At 38.8% G+C, this 18322-nt stretch overlaps 1 protein-coding gene and 9 non-coding genes across 10 annotated transcripts in view; 6 read left to right on the forward strand and 4 right to left on the reverse strand.

Annotated features, from left to right (window-relative positions):
- Window positions 1-18322, reverse strand: part of LOC127417036 (uncharacterized) — a 374311-nt gene that overhangs the window by 174785 nt on the left and 181204 nt on the right. The window lies entirely within an intron of this gene.
- trnay-gua (transfer RNA tyrosine (anticodon GUA)) lies at window positions 3478-3564 on the forward strand. The gene is given in 2 exon segments: window positions 3478-3514; window positions 3529-3564. It is a non-coding gene; the product is annotated as a tRNA-Tyr (tRNA).
- On the reverse strand, window positions 3666-3737 carry trnae-cuc (transfer RNA glutamic acid (anticodon CUC)). Its single transcript has one exon. It is a non-coding gene; the product is annotated as a tRNA-Glu (tRNA).
- trnal-cag (transfer RNA leucine (anticodon CAG)) lies at window positions 3944-4026 on the forward strand. The gene has a single exon. It is a non-coding gene; the product is annotated as a tRNA-Leu (tRNA).
- trnay-gua (transfer RNA tyrosine (anticodon GUA)) lies at window positions 9610-9696 on the forward strand. Its single transcript is given in 2 exon segments — window positions 9610-9646; window positions 9661-9696. It is a non-coding gene; the product is annotated as a tRNA-Tyr (tRNA).
- Window positions 9798-9869, reverse strand: trnae-cuc (transfer RNA glutamic acid (anticodon CUC)). The gene has a single exon. It is a non-coding gene; the product is annotated as a tRNA-Glu (tRNA).
- On the forward strand, window positions 10076-10158 carry trnal-cag (transfer RNA leucine (anticodon CAG)). Its single transcript has one exon. It is a non-coding gene; the product is annotated as a tRNA-Leu (tRNA).
- trnay-gua (transfer RNA tyrosine (anticodon GUA)) lies at window positions 15742-15828 on the forward strand. The gene is given in 2 exon segments: window positions 15742-15778; window positions 15793-15828. It is a non-coding gene; the product is annotated as a tRNA-Tyr (tRNA).
- trnae-cuc (transfer RNA glutamic acid (anticodon CUC)) lies at window positions 15930-16001 on the reverse strand. The gene has a single exon. It is a non-coding gene; the product is annotated as a tRNA-Glu (tRNA).
- Window positions 16208-16290, forward strand: trnal-cag (transfer RNA leucine (anticodon CAG)). The gene has a single exon. It is a non-coding gene; the product is annotated as a tRNA-Leu (tRNA).

An 18322-nucleotide genomic window follows, 5' to 3' on the forward strand; every position in this document is an offset into this window, starting at 1 on the left:
GCAAGAAACAAATTGGAGAGAAGATTGTATGAATGAGATTAGAAAGATGTGGAATGGGGGAATTTTATACCATAACGGTGATGGAAAGTTAGGAAGAGGAGTAGCTGTTTTAATAAGAGATGAATTGGATAAAAAAAAAATGTAAGATTTTACATAAGGATGAGATTGGGAAATGCATGATGGTTGAAATGAAATATGAAGGGAAAGAATTTATCCTGGTAAATGTACATGCACCAACAGAGGAGAAGGAAAAGAAAGCGTTTTTTAGTGTTTTAAGAAATCTGATAAAGGAGTATAAGGAAATTGTAATTATGGGAGATTTTAACACGGTTTTTAGTAAATTAGACGTGGCAGAAGGGATGGTTTTCAAAACAGATACAGGAAGAAAAGAATTAAAACTGCTAATGGAAGAAAACAACATGATAGATGTATGGAGAGAGAGGAATGAAAAGAAAAAGGAATATTCAAGGAGACAGATTGTGAGGAATTTTATACGCCAAACCAGAAATTTGGAGAATTGTATAGAGGAAATGTGGTATGAAGAAACAAGTTTAAGTGATCACAAATTGGTTTTAATACAGGTGGATTTTAATGCAGTGAAAAGAGGGCCGGGGATATGGATTTTAAACACGGAGGTTCTTAAAAATGAGGAATATAAACTCAAAATAATGGAAATCATAGAAAAGGAAAAAGAAAATGGAATGTATGAAGATGATAAGAGAATATGGTGGGAAAACGTGAGGTACATAGTGACCAAATATTCAATCAAATACTGTGGTGCAATACAAAAAAGGGAAAAGGGAAAAGAAATAGAAATAAAGGAAGAGCTCGAAAGAGAATCAAACAAAGAGAAAAGGGATATACAAAAAATTAAAGAGATAGAAGGAACATGGAAAGAAATGAAATATAAAAGGGGCAATGTTAAGAAGCAAAGCAAAATACATAGTAGAGGGAGAAAAATGTACGAAATTCTTCTTTGTATTAGAAAAAAGAAAGGGGAAATCTGAAACAATAAAAGAAATAAAAAAGAGAAATGGAGAAGTAGTGGAAGGGGAGGAGGACATTTTGAAAGAGATAAAAATATATTACGAGGAACTTTTTAGTGCAGAAGGAATAAAAGAACAAGAGAAAGAGGAGTTACTGAGACAAATAAAGACAAAGAGTCGGAGAAGAAGACAAAAAAGAGTGTGATCAAGAAATTGTGGAAGATGAGATAGAAAAAGCAATAAGTGAACTAAATAGAAAGAAAAGTCCAGGAACAGATGGCTTAGGGAGTGAATTTTATATAGCTTTTAAAGATAGTTTAAGCCATATTCTGAAGGAAGTGTATGATGAGATTTTTAAGAAGAGAGAAATGAATCAAAGAGAAAAAACAGATTTGAAAAATTACAGACCGATTACAATGCTGAATACAGATCTAAAAATATTAGCAAAAATACTAGCAAACAGACTGAAGAAAGTGATGCCAAATATATTAAAGACAAATCAAGCATATGGGGTGAAAGGGAGGGTTATAGCAGATACAACAAGTAGCATAAGAGATATTATAAGATACATGAAAGAAAAAAAGAAAGATGGATATGTGATTAGTCTAGACTTTGAAAAGGCCCTTGACAGGGTAGAACATGAGTATTTATTTGGAATTTTAAAGGGTTTGGGGTTTGGGAGGAATTTTATTCAGTGGATTACAATTGTATATAGAGGAGCACTAACAAAGATCAAATGCAATGGGTTTTTAACAGAATGTTTTAAAATAACAAGATCTATAAGACAAGGATGCCCCTTATCGGCACTTTTATACTCACTTGTAGCAGAACCGTTAGGCCTGGCTATAAGAAAGGAAGGAGAAATAAGAGGTGTAGAAATGGAAGAAGGTAAGGAAGGAGAAAAATGTTTCCAATATGCAGATGACACAACAGTAGTAGTTAATGGAGTGGAGAGTGTGGAAATAGCCATGCGAGAAGTACAAAAGTTTTGTAAGGCATCAGGAGGAAAAATAAATGAAGAAAAAACTATTTTTATGAGGTCTGGGGAAGTGCCGGTTTTAACGAATATTTTTACTTTTAAAAGTAAAAAGAAGTGGGAATAACGAAGGTGAGGGATGTTTTATATGAATTTAAAGAAGGTTTTTTACCAATACAGTTCATAGTGGACACAATGGAGGAGGCAAAGGAGGACTATAATAAACAGGACATAATAAATAAGTATGAAATTATAAAAAAAAAAAAAAAAAAAAAAAAAAAGCAATACCAAAAGAATGGTTACAGAAAACTCGACAAATGGAAGAAGGACAAAAAGAAATGGAGATATACAGTATGTGAGGATAGGGGAGGAACTACACGATTTTAAAGCTTGTACTGTAAAGGTGTTTTATGGTATTTTTAGGAACAAAGTTTTTAAGAAACCTATTGCAAATGAGTATTGGTTGCAGCATTTTAAAGATCTGAAAGAAGAAAATGTATGGAGAAACATGAAAGGGGTGATTGTGGAAACAAAACTGGAGAGTTTGGAGTACCTTATAAGGCACAGAGCAATTGTTTCAGAAATGAAACTTTATAAAATTGGGATGGAGGAGAGTGCAAGATGCAAAGTTTGTCAAGAAGAAGATGAGGGGTTTTTACATTTTTTTTATACTGTAAAGAGCTGGAAGAGTTTTATGGAAAATGTAAATGGCTAATAAATGATTTGAGAGGGGAGGAGGATGGGCAAGAAACGGAGTGGAACAAAGTGGTAATGTTTGGGTGGGATAAAAATTGTAAAAACAAAAAAGGGATACATTTATTCTTAATGTTGATCAAAAGTGCAATATGGGAAAGAAGAACTGTGGCAAAAAAGAGAAAAATCTAATTGATGTATGGTGTGTTTTTAAAGGAAAGACGGAAAGATACATAGAAATGCTGTACATTTATTTTAAAAAACAAGACAAGTTGGGAGAGTTTTTTTTAAAGTGTTCACAAACAGTGTTTCTAAAGTTCTAAATGAATTTAATTGGAAGGTGCCTGTTGGGCAATGACAATTATGAAAACAGGGGAAAGGTTTTTAATGTATTTGGGTGAGATCATTTTCATATAAACAAAGTGATCTTCAAGAAGAGGATAGGTTTTAAACATTTGCCTTTGAAGGATTCTTAAAAAAAAAAAAAGAAAAGAAAAGGTCAAGCCAAGTCTTGTCCGATCTCGGAAGCTATGCAGGGTTGTGCCTGGTTAGTACTTGTATGGGAGCCTTCCTGGGAATACCAGGTGCTGTAAGCTTTTGCTTCTCCTGGATTGCTTTAACTAATACACTTCCCCCTGCCACAGCTGTGATTTTTATTCATTCATCCTTGGAAATAGGTTGGGGGGGATTCATGTATTTTCGTTCATTTTGCTTGCTCTGTGGCAAATGACAGCCTGGTCCTTTTTCTAAAAAAAAAAAAAATTAATAAAAACAAAAAACCATTAGCTCTGTGAATCAGGAACAAGCATCCAGCATACTGTGCCTTCGATAGCTCAGCTGGTAGAGCGGAGGACTGTAGATGTCGCCTTGGCCATCCTTAGGTCGCTGGTTCAATTCCGGCTCGAAGGAGTGTACTTTTTACCACTTGGAGGCACTACTTGCCTTGCCCTCAAACTCACTGCTCCTTGAACTTGTGTCAAAGATGCAGGCGTTGGATCGGCAAAAACACGTTCCCTGACCGGGAATCGAACCCGGGCCGCGGCGGTGAGAGCGCCGAATCCTAGCCACTAGACCACCAGGGAAGGGCTGCTATTAACCTCTCTGTGAGAGCATCCGAGGCCGCCTTGCAAACTATACTGAAGAGCAAGATTGGGTTTTCTACCTCCAGAAAAGAAAGTCTCTCATTTGTCCTAAAAACAAACTTTGAGGGTCGAACTCACATCCTACAGATTATGAGACTGACGTGCTGCCTAACTGAATGACCGAGGTCCTTCCCTTCTCACCGAATGTCAGGATGGCCGAGCGGTCTAAGGCGCTGCGTTCAGGTCGCAGTCTCCCCTGGAGGCGTGGGTTCAAATCCCACTTCTGACAAGGTTTTATTCTGCATTCATACTGGAACTGTCTGACCAGCATTGTGGTGTCATGTTTTCTACTTTCATTGTAAAGGCACCGGCTGTAATTTTGCTTGAGCCCCTGAGCACTGAAAATAGGAGTTATCGTTCTTTCCAAGCTTTGGTTTGTATGTGTGTGTGTTTGTGGCTTTTTTTAACGATTACTAGGTAACTAGCACTTTTCAAGCACACCACCTCAATGGGCACCCTGTCACTCTGGAATCAGCAAAATGCAGGCCACTGGGCCAAACAGACAGCGGGCCAGTGACGCAATGGTTAACGCATCTGACTACGGATCAGAAGATTCTAGGTTTGACTACTGGCTGTCTCGGTTGGCTTCTATTTTTTTGCACTCCCTGACTCCCACGCCATTACAATGCCATGTCCCCCTGGAACCATTAGCTCTGTGAATCAGGAACATGCAGTCAATATACTGTGCCTTTTTTAGCTCAGCTGGTAGAGCGCAAGTCTGTAGATGTTGCATTGGCCATCCTTAGGTCGCTGGTTCAGTTCCGGCTCGAAGGAGTGTGCTTTTTACCACTTGGAGGCCCTACTTGCCTTGCCCTCAAACTCACTGCCGCTTGAACTTGTGTCAAAGATGCCAGCGTTGGATCGACAAAAACACATTCCCTGACCGGGAATCGAACCCGCTTCAAATCCCACTTCTGACAAGTTTTTCCTCTGCGATCATCCTGGAACTGTCTGACCAGCGTTGTGGTGTCACATTTGCTACTTTCATTGTAAAGGCACTGGCTGCAATTTTGCTTGAGCCCCTGAGCACTGAAAATGGAAAAGATACAGAAATGAAGAAAGCATTCGAAAAGAGGAATTATTTGAAAGAAGCAACGGTGACTGTTGATTTGGAAGGAGCGAGAGCTGAGGACATAATCAAAGCGGTCACAGAGAGAATCGGAGGAGGAAAGATTTTAGCAGTTAGACCAAAACAAGCAAAGGAATATGAAGTGACTTTGGAAAAAGAGGATTATTGTGAAGATTTGATGGATGGACTGATGATAAAAGGAACAAAATGTGAAGTTAAAAAACTGCCAAACAGGGACTACGTGGTTTCCTTTATGCATTTGCCTGTTCACTTAGAGGATGAGGACATTGTAAACAAACTGAGGGGATGAGGAGTACTCCCAATCTCAATGATAAAAAGGAGGGTATATCCGGGAACGGACATTGAAGACGGCACAAGGTTTGTCAAAACCAGATTCCCAAAAGAGGTGATTTCCCTGCCATATAGCACGAAACTGGAGACGGCGGAGGGACCTCAATACTTCCGAGTAATGCACAGCCCCCAGGTTAAAACCTGGCGGTTGTGCATGAGCCCGGCTATCATGTGGTGAAGGACTGCCCAGAATTCCGGTGTTACAAGTGTGATGAGAGGGGACACATCGCGAGGGATTGCAATTCTGTCAAGTGCCCGGATTGCAGGGAGACTTTTAAATAAATGTGAGTGCTGGATGGAGAACGAGGAGGAAGAAGAGAATGGAGAAGAGCAGGTGGACAGGCGGATGGAAGAAGGAAAGAACGAAAAAGATCCAGAGGAGGAAATAGAGGAAATACAAGAAAAAGAAACAGAAGAAGAAACAAACAATGAAGAGGAGAGAGAGGAGGGAGAGGAGCAGGAAGGATAAAAAGAGAGCAAACACAAAGCGAGGAGGAAACATGGACACCAATGGAAATGACTTCAAGTATGGAATTTTTTCTGGACAGAGCTGAAAAGGAGCAACAAGGGAACAATGAACTAAACAAAGAAATAAAAAATGAAGAGATGGAAAGAATGGAGGAGGAGAGGAGAGACAGTGCGGGGAGAGGGAGAACAAGAAGAAGATCGATTAAGGTAACACCGAATTTAGAAAGTGGGAAAAAAAAAGAGTGCTCAGAAAAGGAATACTTAAATGTATGAACAGATATGAAGTGTTAAAAGGACTAGAGGAGAACCACTGAAGTTATGATGTTTAAGTATTCATTGTTCTTCCTTATGGTTTTAAGAATTGGGGCATTTAATGCAAGAGGACTTTTGGACATGAACAAATTTGAGAAAGTAAAAGAAATGTGTAAAAAAGAAGCTATTGTTGTATTGCAAGAAACAAATTGGAGAGAAGATTGTATGAATGAGATTAGAAAGATGTGGAATGGGGGAATTTTATACCATAACGGTGATGGAAAGTTAGGAAGAGGAGTAGCTGTTTTAATAAGAGATGAATTGGATAAAAAAAAAATGTAAGATTTTACATAAGGATGAGATTGGGAAATGCATGATGGTTGAAATGAAATATGAAGGGAAAGAATTTATCCTGGTAAATGTACATGCACCAACAGAGGAGAAGGAAAAGAAAGCGTTTTTTAGTGTTTTAAGAAATCTGATAAAGGAGTATAAGGAAATTGTAATTATGGGAGATTTTAACACGGTTTTTAGTAAATTAGACGTGGCAGAAGGGATGGTTTTCAAAACAGATACAGGAAGAAAAGAATTAAAACTGCTAATGGAAGAAAACAACATGATAGATGTATGGAGAGAGAGGAATGAAAAGAAAAAGGAATATTCAAGGAGACAGATTGTGAGGAATTTTATACGCCAAACCAGAAATTTGGAGAATTGTATAGAGGAAATGTGGTATGAAGAAACAAGTTTAAGTGATCACAAATTGGTTTTAATACAGGTGGATTTTAATGCAGTGAAAAGAGGGCCGGGGATATGGATTTTAAACACGGAGGTTCTTAAAAATGAGGAATATAAACTCAAAATAATGGAAATCATAGAAAAGGAAAAAGAAAATGGAATGTATGAAGATGATAAGAGAATATGGTGGGAAAACGTGAGGTACATAGTGACCAAATATTCAATCAAATACTGTGGTGCAATACAAAAAAGGGAAAAGGGAAAAGAAATAGAAATAAAGGAAGAGCTCGAAAGAGAATCAAACAAAGAGAAAAGGGATATACAAAAAATTAAAGAGATAGAAGGAACATGGAAAGAAATGAAATATAAAAGGGGCAATGTTAAGAAGCAAAGCAAAATACATAGTAGAGGGAGAAAAATGTACGAAATTCTTCTTTGTATTAGAAAAAAGAAAGGGGAAATCTGAAACAATAAAAGAAATAAAAAAGAGAAATGGAGAAGTAGTGGAAGGGGAGGAGGACATTTTGAAAGAGATAAAAATATATTACGAGGAACTTTTTAGTGCAGAAGGAATAAAAGAACAAGAGAAAGAGGAGTTACTGAGACAAATAAAGACAAAGAGTCGGAGAAGAAGACAAAAAAGAGTGTGATCAAGAAATTGTGGAAGATGAGATAGAAAAAGCAATAAGTGAACTAAATAGAAAGAAAAGTCCAGGAACAGATGGCTTAGGGAGTGAATTTTATATAGCTTTTAAAGATAGTTTAAGCCATATTCTGAAGGAAGTGTATGATGAGATTTTTAAGAAGAGAGAAATGAATCAAAGAGAAAAAACAGATTTGAAAAATTACAGACCGATTACAATGCTGAATACAGATCTAAAAATATTAGCAAAAATACTAGCAAACAGACTGAAGAAAGTGATGCCAAATATATTAAAGACAAATCAAGCATATGGGGTGAAAGGGAGGGTTATAGCAGATACAACAAGTAGCATAAGAGATATTATAAGATACATGAAAGAAAAAAAGAAAGATGGATATGTGATTAGTCTAGACTTTGAAAAGGCCCTTGACAGGGTAGAACATGAGTATTTATTTGGAATTTTAAAGGGTTTGGGGTTTGGGAGGAATTTTATTCAGTGGATTACAATTGTATATAGAGGAGCACTAACAAAGATCAAATGCAATGGGTTTTTAACAGAATGTTTTAAAATAACAAGATCTATAAGACAAGGATGCCCCTTATCGGCACTTTTATACTCACTTGTAGCAGAACCGTTAGGCCTGGCTATAAGAAAGGAAGGAGAAATAAGAGGTGTAGAAATGGAAGAAGGTAAGGAAGGAGAAAAATGTTTCCAATATGCAGATGACACAACAGTAGTAGTTAATGGAGTGGAGAGTGTGGAAATAGCCATGCGAGAAGTACAAAAGTTTTGTAAGGCATCAGGAGGAAAAATAAATGAAGAAAAAACTATTTTTATGAGGTCTGGGGAAGTGCCGGTTTTAACGAATATTTTTACTTTTAAAAGTAAAAAGAAGTGGGAATAACGAAGGTGAGGGATGTTTTATATGAATTTAAAGAAGGTTTTTTACCAATACAGTTCATAGTGGACACAATGGAGGAGGCAAAGGAGGACTATAATAAACAGGACATAATAAATAAGTATGAAATTATAAAAAAAAAAAAAAAAAAAAAAAAAAGCAATACCAAAAGAATGGTTACAGAAAACTCGACAAATGGAAGAAGGACAAAAAGAAATGGAGATATACAGTATGTGAGGATAGGGGAGGAACTACACGATTTTAAAGCTTGTACTGTAAAGGTGTTTTATGGTATTTTTAGGAACAAAGTTTTTAAGAAACCTATTGCAAATGAGTATTGGTTGCAGCATTTTAAAGATCTGAAAGAAGAAAATGTATGGAGAAACATGAAAGGGGTGATTGTGGAAACAAAACTGGAGAGTTTGGAGTACCTTATAAGGCACAGAGCAATTGTTTCAGAAATGAAACTTTATAAAATTGGGATGGAGGAGAGTGCAAGATGCAAAGTTTGTCAAGAAGAAGATGAGGGGTTTTTACATTTTTTTTATACTGTAAAGAGCTGGAAGAGTTTTATGGAAAATGTAAATGGCTAATAAATGATTTGAGAGGGGAGGAGGATGGGCAAGAAACGGAGTGGAACAAAGTGGTAATGTTTGGGTGGGATAAAAATTGTAAAAACAAAAAAGGGATACATTTATTCTTAATGTTGATCAAAAGTGCAATATGGGAAAGAAGAACTGTGGCAAAAAAGAGAAAAATCTAATTGATGTATGGTGTGTTTTTAAAGGAAAGACGGAAAGATACATAGAAATGCTGTACATTTATTTTAAAAAACAAGACAAGTTGGGAGAGTTTTTTTTAAAGTGTTCACAAACAGTGTTTCTAAAGTTCTAAATGAATTTAATTGGAAGGTGCCTGTTGGGCAATGACAATTATGAAAACAGGGGAAAGGTTTTTAATGTATTTGGGTGAGATCATTTTCATATAAACAAAGTGATCTTCAAGAAGAGGATAGGTTTTAAACATTTGCCTTTGAAGGATTCTTAAAAAAAAAAAAAGAAAAGAAAAGGTCAAGCCAAGTCTTGTCCGATCTCGGAAGCTATGCAGGGTTGTGCCTGGTTAGTACTTGTATGGGAGCCTTCCTGGGAATACCAGGTGCTGTAAGCTTTTGCTTCTCCTGGATTGCTTTAACTAATACACTTCCCCCTGCCACAGCTGTGATTTTTATTCATTCATCCTTGGAAATAGGTTGGGGGGATTCATGTATTTTCGTTCATTTTGCTTGCTCTGTGGCAAATGACAGCCTGGTCCTTTTTCTAAAAAAAAAAAAAATTAATAAAAACAAAAAACCATTAGCTCTGTGAATCAGGAACAAGCATCCAGCATACTGTGCCTTCGATAGCTCAGCTGGTAGAGCGGAGGACTGTAGATGTCGCCTTGGCCATCCTTAGGTCGCTGGTTCAATTCCGGCTCGAAGGAGTGTACTTTTTACCACTTGGAGGCACTACTTGCCTTGCCCTCAAACTCACTGCTCCTTGAACTTGTGTCAAAGATGCAGGCGTTGGATCGGCAAAAACACGTTCCCTGACCGGGAATCGAACCCGGGCCGCGGCGGTGAGAGCGCCGAATCCTAGCCACTAGACCACCAGGGAAGGGCTGCTATTAACCTCTCTGTGAGAGCATCCGAGGCCGCCTTGCAAACTATACTGAAGAGCAAGATTGGGTTTTCTACCTCCAGAAAAGAAAGTCTCTCATTTGTCCTAAAAACAAACTTTGAGGGTCGAACTCACATCCTACAGATTATGAGACTGACGTGCTGCCTAACTGAATGACCGAGGTCCTTCCCTTCTCACCGAATGTCAGGATGGCCGAGCGGTCTAAGGCGCTGCGTTCAGGTCGCAGTCTCCCCTGGAGGCGTGGGTTCAAATCCCACTTCTGACAAGGTTTTATTCTGCATTCATACTGGAACTGTCTGACCAGCATTGTGGTGTCATGTTTTCTACTTTCATTGTAAAGGCACCGGCTGTAATTTTGCTTGAGCCCCTGAGCACTGAAAATAGGAGTTATCGTTCTTTCCAAGCTTTGGTTTGTATGTGTGTGTGTGTTTGTGGCTTTTTTTAACGATTACTAGGTAACTAGCACTTTTCAAGCACACCACCTCAATGGGCACCCTGTCACTCTGGAATCAGCAAAATGCAGGCCACTGGGCCAAACAGACAGCGGGCCAGTGACGCAATGGTTAACGCATCTGACTACGGATCAGAAGATTCTAGGTTTGACTACTGGCTGTCTCGGTTGGCTTCTATTTTTTTGCACTCCCTGACTCCCACGCCATTACAATGCCATGTCCCCCTGGAACCATTAGCTCTGTGAATCAGGAACATGCAGTCAATATACTGTGCCTTTTTTAGCTCAGCTGGTAGAGCGCAAGTCTGTAGATGTTGCATTGGCCATCCTTAGGTCGCTGGTTCAGTTCCGGCTCGAAGGAGTGTGCTTTTTACCACTTGGAGGCCCTACTTGCCTTGCCCTCAAACTCACTGCCGCTTGAACTTGTGTCAAAGATGCCAGCGTTGGATCGACAAAAACACATTCCCTGTCCGGGAATCGAACCCGCTTCAAATCCCACTTCTGACAAGTTTTTCCTCTGCGATCATCCTGGAACTGTCTGACCAGCGTTGTGGTGTCACATTTGCTACTTTCATTGTAAAGGCACTGGCTGCAATTTTGCTTGAGCCCCTGAGCACTGAAAATGGAAAAGATACAGAAATGAAGAAAGCATTCGAAAAGAGGAATTATTTGAAAGAAGCAACGGTGACTGTTGATTTGGAAGGAGCGAGAGCTGAGGACATAATCAAAGCGGTCACAGAGAGAATCGGAGGAGGAAAGATTTTAGCAGTTAGACCAAAACAAGCAAAGGAATATGAAGTGACTTTGGAAAAAGAGGATTATTGTGAAGATTTGATGGATGGACTGATGATAAAAGGAACAAAATGTGAAGTTAAAAAACTGCCAAACAGGGACTACGTGGTTTCCTTTATGCATTTGCCTGTTCACTTAGAGGATGAGGACATTGTAAACAAACTGAGGGGATGAGGAGTACTCCCAATCTCAATGATAAAAAGGAGGGTATATCCGGGAACGGACATTGAAGACGGCACAAGGTTTGTCAAAACCAGATTCCCAAAAGAGGTGATTTCCCTGCCATATAGCACGAAACTGGAGACGGCGGAGGGACCTCAATACTTCCGAGTAATGCACAGCCCCCAGGTTAAAACCTGGCGGTTGTGCATGAGCCCGGCTATCATGTGGTGAAGGACTGCCCAGAATTCCGGTGTTACAAGTGTGATGAGAGGGGACACATCGCGAGGGATTGCAATTCTGTCAAGTGCCCGGATTGCAGGGAGACTTTTAAATAAATGTGAGTGCTGGATGGAGAACGAGGAGGAAGAAGAGAATGGAGAAGAGCAGGTGGACAGGCGGATGGAAGAAGGAAAGAACGAAAAAGATCCAGAGGAGGAAATAGAGGAAATACAAGAAAAAGAAACAGAAGAAGAAACAAACAATGAAGAGGAGAGAGAGGAGGGAGAGGAGCAGGAAGGATAAAAAGAGAGCAAACACAAAGCGAGGAGGAAACATGGACACCAATGGAAATGACTTCAAGTATGGAATTTTTCTGGACAGAGCTGAAAAGGAGCAACAAGGGAACAATGAACTAAACAAAGAAATAAAAAATGAAGAGATGGAAAGAATGGAGGAGGAGAGGAGAGACAGTGCGGGGAGAGGGAGAACAAGAAGAAGATCGATTAAGGTAACACCGAATTTAGAAAGTGGGAAAAAAAAGAGTGCTCAGAAAAGGAATACTTAAATGTATGAACAGATATGAAGTGTTAAAAGGACTAGAGGAGAACCACTGAAGTTATGATGTTTAAGTATTCATTGTTCTTCCTTATGGTTTTAAGAATTGGGGCATTTAATGCAAGAGGACTTTTGGACATGAACAAATTTGAGAAAGTAAAAGAAATGTGTAAAAAAGAAGCTATTGTTGTATTGCAAGAAACAAATTGGAGAGAAGATTGTATGAATGAGATTAGAAAGATGTGGAATGGGGGAATTTTATACCATAACGGTGATGGAAAGTTAGGAAGAGGAGTAGCTGTTTTAATAAGAGATGAATTGGATAAAAAAAAAATGTAAGATTTTACATAAGGATGAGATTGGGAAATGCATGATGGTTGAAATGAAATATGAAGGGAAAGAATTTATCCTGGTAAATGTACATGCACCAACAGAGGAGAAGGAAAAGAAAGCGTTTTTTAGTGTTTTAAGAAATCTGATAAAGGAGTATAAGGAAATTGTAATTATGGGAGATTTTAACACGGTTTTTAGTAAATTAGACGTGGCAGAAGGGATGGTTTTCAAAACAGATACAGGAAGAAAAGAATTAAAACTGCTAATGGAAGAAAACAACATGATAGATGTATGGAGAGAGAGGAATGAAAAGAAAAAGGAATATTCAAGGAGACAGATTGTGAGGAATTTTATACGCCAAACCAGAAATTTGGAGAATTGTATAGAGGAAATGTGGTATGAAGAAACAAGTTTAAGTGATCACAAATTGGTTTTAATACAGGTGGATTTTAATGCAGTGAAAAGAGGGCCGGGGATATGGATTTTAAACACGGAGGTTCTTAAAAATGAGGAATATAAACTCAAAATAATGGAAATCATAGAAAAGGAAAAAGAAAATGGAATGTATGAAGATGATAAGAGAATATGGTGGGAAAACGTGAGGTACATAGTGACCAAATATTCAATCAAATACTGTGGTGCAATACAAAAAAGGGAAAAGGGAAAAGAAATAGAAATAAAGGAAGAGCTCGAAAGAGAATCAAACAAAGAGAAAAGGGATATACAAAAAATTAAAGAGATAGAAGGAACATGGAAAGAAATGAAATATAAAAGGGGCAATGTTAAGAAGCAAAGCAAAATACATAGTAGAGGGAGAAAAATGTACGAAATTCTTCTTTGTATTAGAAAAAAGAAAGGGGAAATCTGAAACAATAAAAGAAATAAAAAAGAGAAATGGAGAAGTAGTGGAAGGGGAGGAGGACATTTTGAAAGAGATAAAAATATATTATGAGGAACTTTTTAGTGCAGAAGGAATAAAAGAACAAGAGAAAGAGGAGTTACTGAGACAAATAAAGACAAAGAGTCGGAGAAGAAGACAAAAAAGAGTGTGATCAAGAAATTGTGGAAGATGAGATAGAAAAAGCAATAAGTGAACTAAATAGAAAGAAAAGTCCAGGAACAGATGGCTTAGGGAGTGAATTTTATATAGCTTTTAAAGATAGTTTAAGCCATATTCTGAAGGAAGTGTATGATGAGATTTTTAAGAAGAGAGAAATGAATCAAAGAGAAAAAACAGATTTGAAAAATTACAGACCGATTACAATGCTGAATACAGATCTAAAAATATTAGCAAAAATACTAGCAAACAGACTGAAGAAAGTGATGCCAAATATATTAAAGACAAATCAAGCATATGGGGTGAAAGGGAGGGTTATAGCAGATACAACAAGTAGCATAAGAGATATTATAAGATACATGAAAGAAAAAAAGAAAGATGGATATGTGATTAGTCTAGACTTTGAAAAGGCCCTTGACAGGGTAGAACATGAGTATTTATTTGGAATTTTAAAGGGTTTGGGGTTTGGGAGGAATTTTATTCAGTGGATTACAATTGTATATAGAGGAGCACTAACAAAGATCAAATGCAATGGGTTTTTAACAGAATGTTTTAAAATAACAAGATCTATAAGACAAGGATGCCCCTTATCGGCACTTTTATACTCACTTGTAGCAGAACCGTTAGGCCTGGCTATAAGAAAGGAAGGAGAAATAAGAGGTGTAGAAATGGAAGAAGGTAAGGAAGGAGAAAAATGTTTCCAATATGCAGATGACACAACAGTAGTAGTTAATGGAGTGGAGAGTGTGGAAATAGCCATGCGAGAAGTACAAAAGTTTTGTAAGGCATCAGGAGGAAAAATAAATGAAGAAAAAACTATTTTTATGAGGTCTGGGGAAGTGCCGGTTTTAACGAATATTTTTACTTTTAAAAGTAAAAAGAAGTGGGAATAACGAAGGTGAGGGATGTTTTATATGAATTTAAAGAAGGTTTTTTACCAATACAGTTCATAGTGGACACAATGGAGGAGGCAAAGGAGGACTATAATAAACAGGACATAATAAATAAGTATGAAATTATAAAAAAAAAAAAAAAAAAAAAAAAAAGCAATACCAAAAGAATGGTTACAGAAAACTCGACAAATGGAAGAAGGACAAAAAGAAATGGAGATATACAGTATGTGAGGATAGGGGAGGAACTACACGATTTTAAAGCTTGTACTGTAAAGGTGTTTTATGGTATTTTTAGGAACAAAGTTTTTAAGAAACCTATTGCAAATGAGTATTGGTTGCAGCATTTTAAAGATCTGAAAGAAGAAAATGTATGGAGAAACATGAAAGGGGTGATTGTGGAAACAAAACTGGAGAGTTTGGAGTACCTTATAAGGCACAGAGCAATTGTTTCAGAAATGAAACTTTATAAAATTGGGATGGAGGAGAGTGCAAGATGCAAAGTTTGTCAAGAAGAAGATGAGGGGTTTTTACATTTTTTTTATACTGTAAAGAGCTGGAAGAGTTTTATGGAAAATGTAAATGGCTAATAAATGATTTGAGAGGGGAGGAGGATGGGCAAGAAACGGAGTGGAACAAAGTGGTAATGTTTGGGTGGGATAAAAATTGTAAAAACAAAAAAGGGATACATTTATTCTTAATGTTGATCAAAAGTGCAATATGGGAAAGAAGAACTGTGGCAAAAAAGAGAAAAATCTAATTGATGTATGGTGTGTTTTTAAAGGAAAGACGGAAAGATACATAGAAATGCTGTACATTTATTTTAAAAAACAAGACAAGTTGGGAGAGTTTTTTTTAAAGTGTTCACAAACAGTGTTTCTAAAGTTCTAAATGAATTTAATTGGAAGGTGCCTGTTGGGCAATGACAATTATAAAAACAGGGGAAAGGTTTTTAATGTATTTGGGTGAGATCATTTTCATATAAACAAAGTGATCTTCAAGAAGAGGATAGGTTTTAAACATTTGCCTTTGAAGGATTCTTAAAAAAAAAAAAAAAAAGAAAAGGTCAAGCCAAGTCTTGTCCGATCTCGGAAGCTACGCAGGGTTGTGCCTGTTTAGTACTTGTATGGGAGCCTTCCTGGGAATACCAGGTGCTGTAAGCTTTTGCTTCTCCTGGATTGCTTTAACTAATACACTTCCCCCTGCCACAGCTGTGATTTTTATTCATTCATCCTTGGAAATAGGTTGGGGGGATTCATGTATTTTCGTTCATTTTGCTTGCTCTGTGGCAAATGACAGCCTGGTCCTTTTTCTAAAAAAAAAAAAAAATCAATAAAAACAAAAAACCATTAGCTCTGTGAATCAGGAACAAGCATCCAGCATACTGTGCCTTCGATAGCTCAGCTGGTAGAGCGGAGGACTGTAGATGTCGCCTTGGCCATCCTTAGGTCGCTGGTTCAATTCCGGCTCGAAGGAGTGTACTTTTTACCACTTGGAGGCACTACTTGCCTTGCCCTCAAACTCACTGCTCCTTGAACTTGTGTCAAAGATGCAGGCGTTGGATCGGCAAAAATACGTTCCCTGACCGGGAATCGAACCCGGGCCGCGGCGGTGAGAGCGCCGAATCCTAGCCACTAGACCACCAGGGAAGGGCTGCTATTAACCTCTCTGTGAGAGCATCCGAGGCCGCCTTGCAAACTATACTGAAGAGCAAGATTGGGTTTTCTACCTCCAGAAAAGAAAGTCTCTCATTTGTCCTAAAAACAAACTTTGAGGGTCGAACTCACATCCTACAGATTATGAGACTGACGTGCTGCCTAACTGAATGACCGAGGTCCTTCCCTTCTCACCGAATGTCAGGATGGCCGAGCGGTCTAAGGCGCTGCGTTCAGGTCGCAGTCTCCCCTGGAGGCGTGGGTTCAAATCCCACTTCTGACAAGGTTTTATTCTGCATTCATACTGGAACTGTCTGACCAGCATTGTGGTGTCATGTTTTCTACTTTCATTGTAAAGGCACCGGCTGTAATTTTGCTTGAGCCCCTGAGCACTGAAAATAGGAGTTATCGTTCTTTCCAAGCTTTGGTTTGTATGTGTGTGTGTGTTTGTGGCTTTTTTTAACGATTACTAGGTAACTAGCACTTTTCAAGCACACCACCTCAATGGGCACCCTGTCACTCTGGAATCAGCAAAATGCAGGCCACTGGGCCAAACAGACAGCGGGCCAGTGACGCAATGGTTAACGCATCTGACTACGGATCAGAAGATTCTAGGTTTGACTACTGGCTGTCTCGGTTGGCTTCTATTTTTTTGCACTCCCTGACTCCCACGCCATTACAATGCCATGTCCCCCTGGAACCATTAGCTCTGTGAATCAGGAACATGCAGTCAATATACTGTGCCTTTTTTAGCTCAGCTGGTAGAGCGCAAGTCTGTAGATGTTGCATTGGCCATCCTTAGGTCGCTGGTTCAGTTCCGGCTCGAAGGAGTGTGCTTTTTACCACTTGGAGGCCCTACTTGCCTTGCCCTCAAACTCACTGCCGCTTGAACTTGTGTCAAAGATGCCAGCGTTGGATCGACAAAAACACATTCCCTGACCGGGAATCGAACCCGCTTCAAATCCCACTTCTGACAAGTTTTTCCTCTGCGATCATCCTGGAACTGTCTGACCAGCGTTGTGGTGTCACATTTGCTACTTTCATTGTAAAGGCACTGGCTGCAATTTTGCTTGAGCCCCTGAGCACTGAAAATGGAAAAGATACAGAAATGAAGAAAGCATTCGAAAAGAGGAATTATTTGAAAGAAGCAACGGTGACTGTTGATTTGGAAGGAGCGAGAGCTGAGGACATAATCAAAGCGGTCACAGAGAGAATCGGAGGAGGAAAGATTTTAGCAGTTAGACCAAAACAAGCAAAGGAATATGAAGTGACTTTGGAAAAAGAGGATTATTGTGAAGATTTGATGGATGGACTGATGATAAAAGGAACAAAATGTGAAGTTAAAAAACTGCCAAACAGGGACTACGTGGTTTCCTTTATGCATTTGCCTGTTCACTTAGAGGATGAGGACATTGTAAACAAACTGAGGGGATGAGGAGTACTCCCAATCTCAATGATAAAAAGGAGGGTATATCCGGGAACGGACATTGAAGACGGCACAAGGTTTGTCAAAACCAGATTCCCAAAAGAGGTGATTTCCCTGCCATATAGCACGAAACTGGAGACGGCGGAGGGACCTCAATACTTCCGAGTAATGCACAGCCCCCAGGTTAAAACCTGGCGGTTGTGCATGAGCCCGGCTATCATGTGGTGAAGGACTGCCCAGAATTCCGGTGTTACAAGTGTGATGAGAGGGGACACATCGCGAGGGATTGCAATTCTGTCAAGTGCCCGGATTGCAGGGAGACTTTTAAATAAATGTGAGTGCTGGATGGAGAACGAGGAGGAAGAAGAGAATGGAGAAGAGCAGGTGGACAGGCGGATGGAAGAAGGAAAGAACGAAAAAGATCCAGAGGAGGAAATAGAGGAAATACAAGAAAAAGAAACAGAAGAAGAAACAAACAATGAAGAGGAGAGAGAGGAGGGAGAGGAGCAGGAAGGATAAAAAGAGAGCAAACACAAAGCGAGGAGGAAACATGGACACCAATGGAAATGACTTCAAGTATGGAATTTTTTCTGGACAGAGCTGAAAAGGAGCAACAAGGGAACAATGAACTAAACAAAGAAATAAAAAATGAAGAGATGGAAAGAATGGAGGAGGAGAGGAGAGACAGTGCGGGGAGAGGGAGAACAAGAAGAAGATCGATTAAGGTAACACCGAATTTAGAAAGTGGGAAAAAAAAGAGTGCTCAGAAAAGGAATACTTAAATGTATGAACAGATATGAAGTGTTAAAAGGACTAGAGGAGAACCACTGAAGTTATGATGTTTAAGTATTCATTGTTCTTCCTTATGGTTTTAAGAATTGGGGCATTT

The sequence above is a fragment of the Myxocyprinus asiaticus genome, chromosome 26, assembly GCF_019703515.2.
Source record: "Myxocyprinus asiaticus isolate MX2 ecotype Aquarium Trade chromosome 26, UBuf_Myxa_2, whole genome shotgun sequence".
NCBI classification, from domain to species: Eukaryota; Metazoa; Chordata; class Actinopteri; order Cypriniformes; family Catostomidae; genus Myxocyprinus; species Myxocyprinus asiaticus.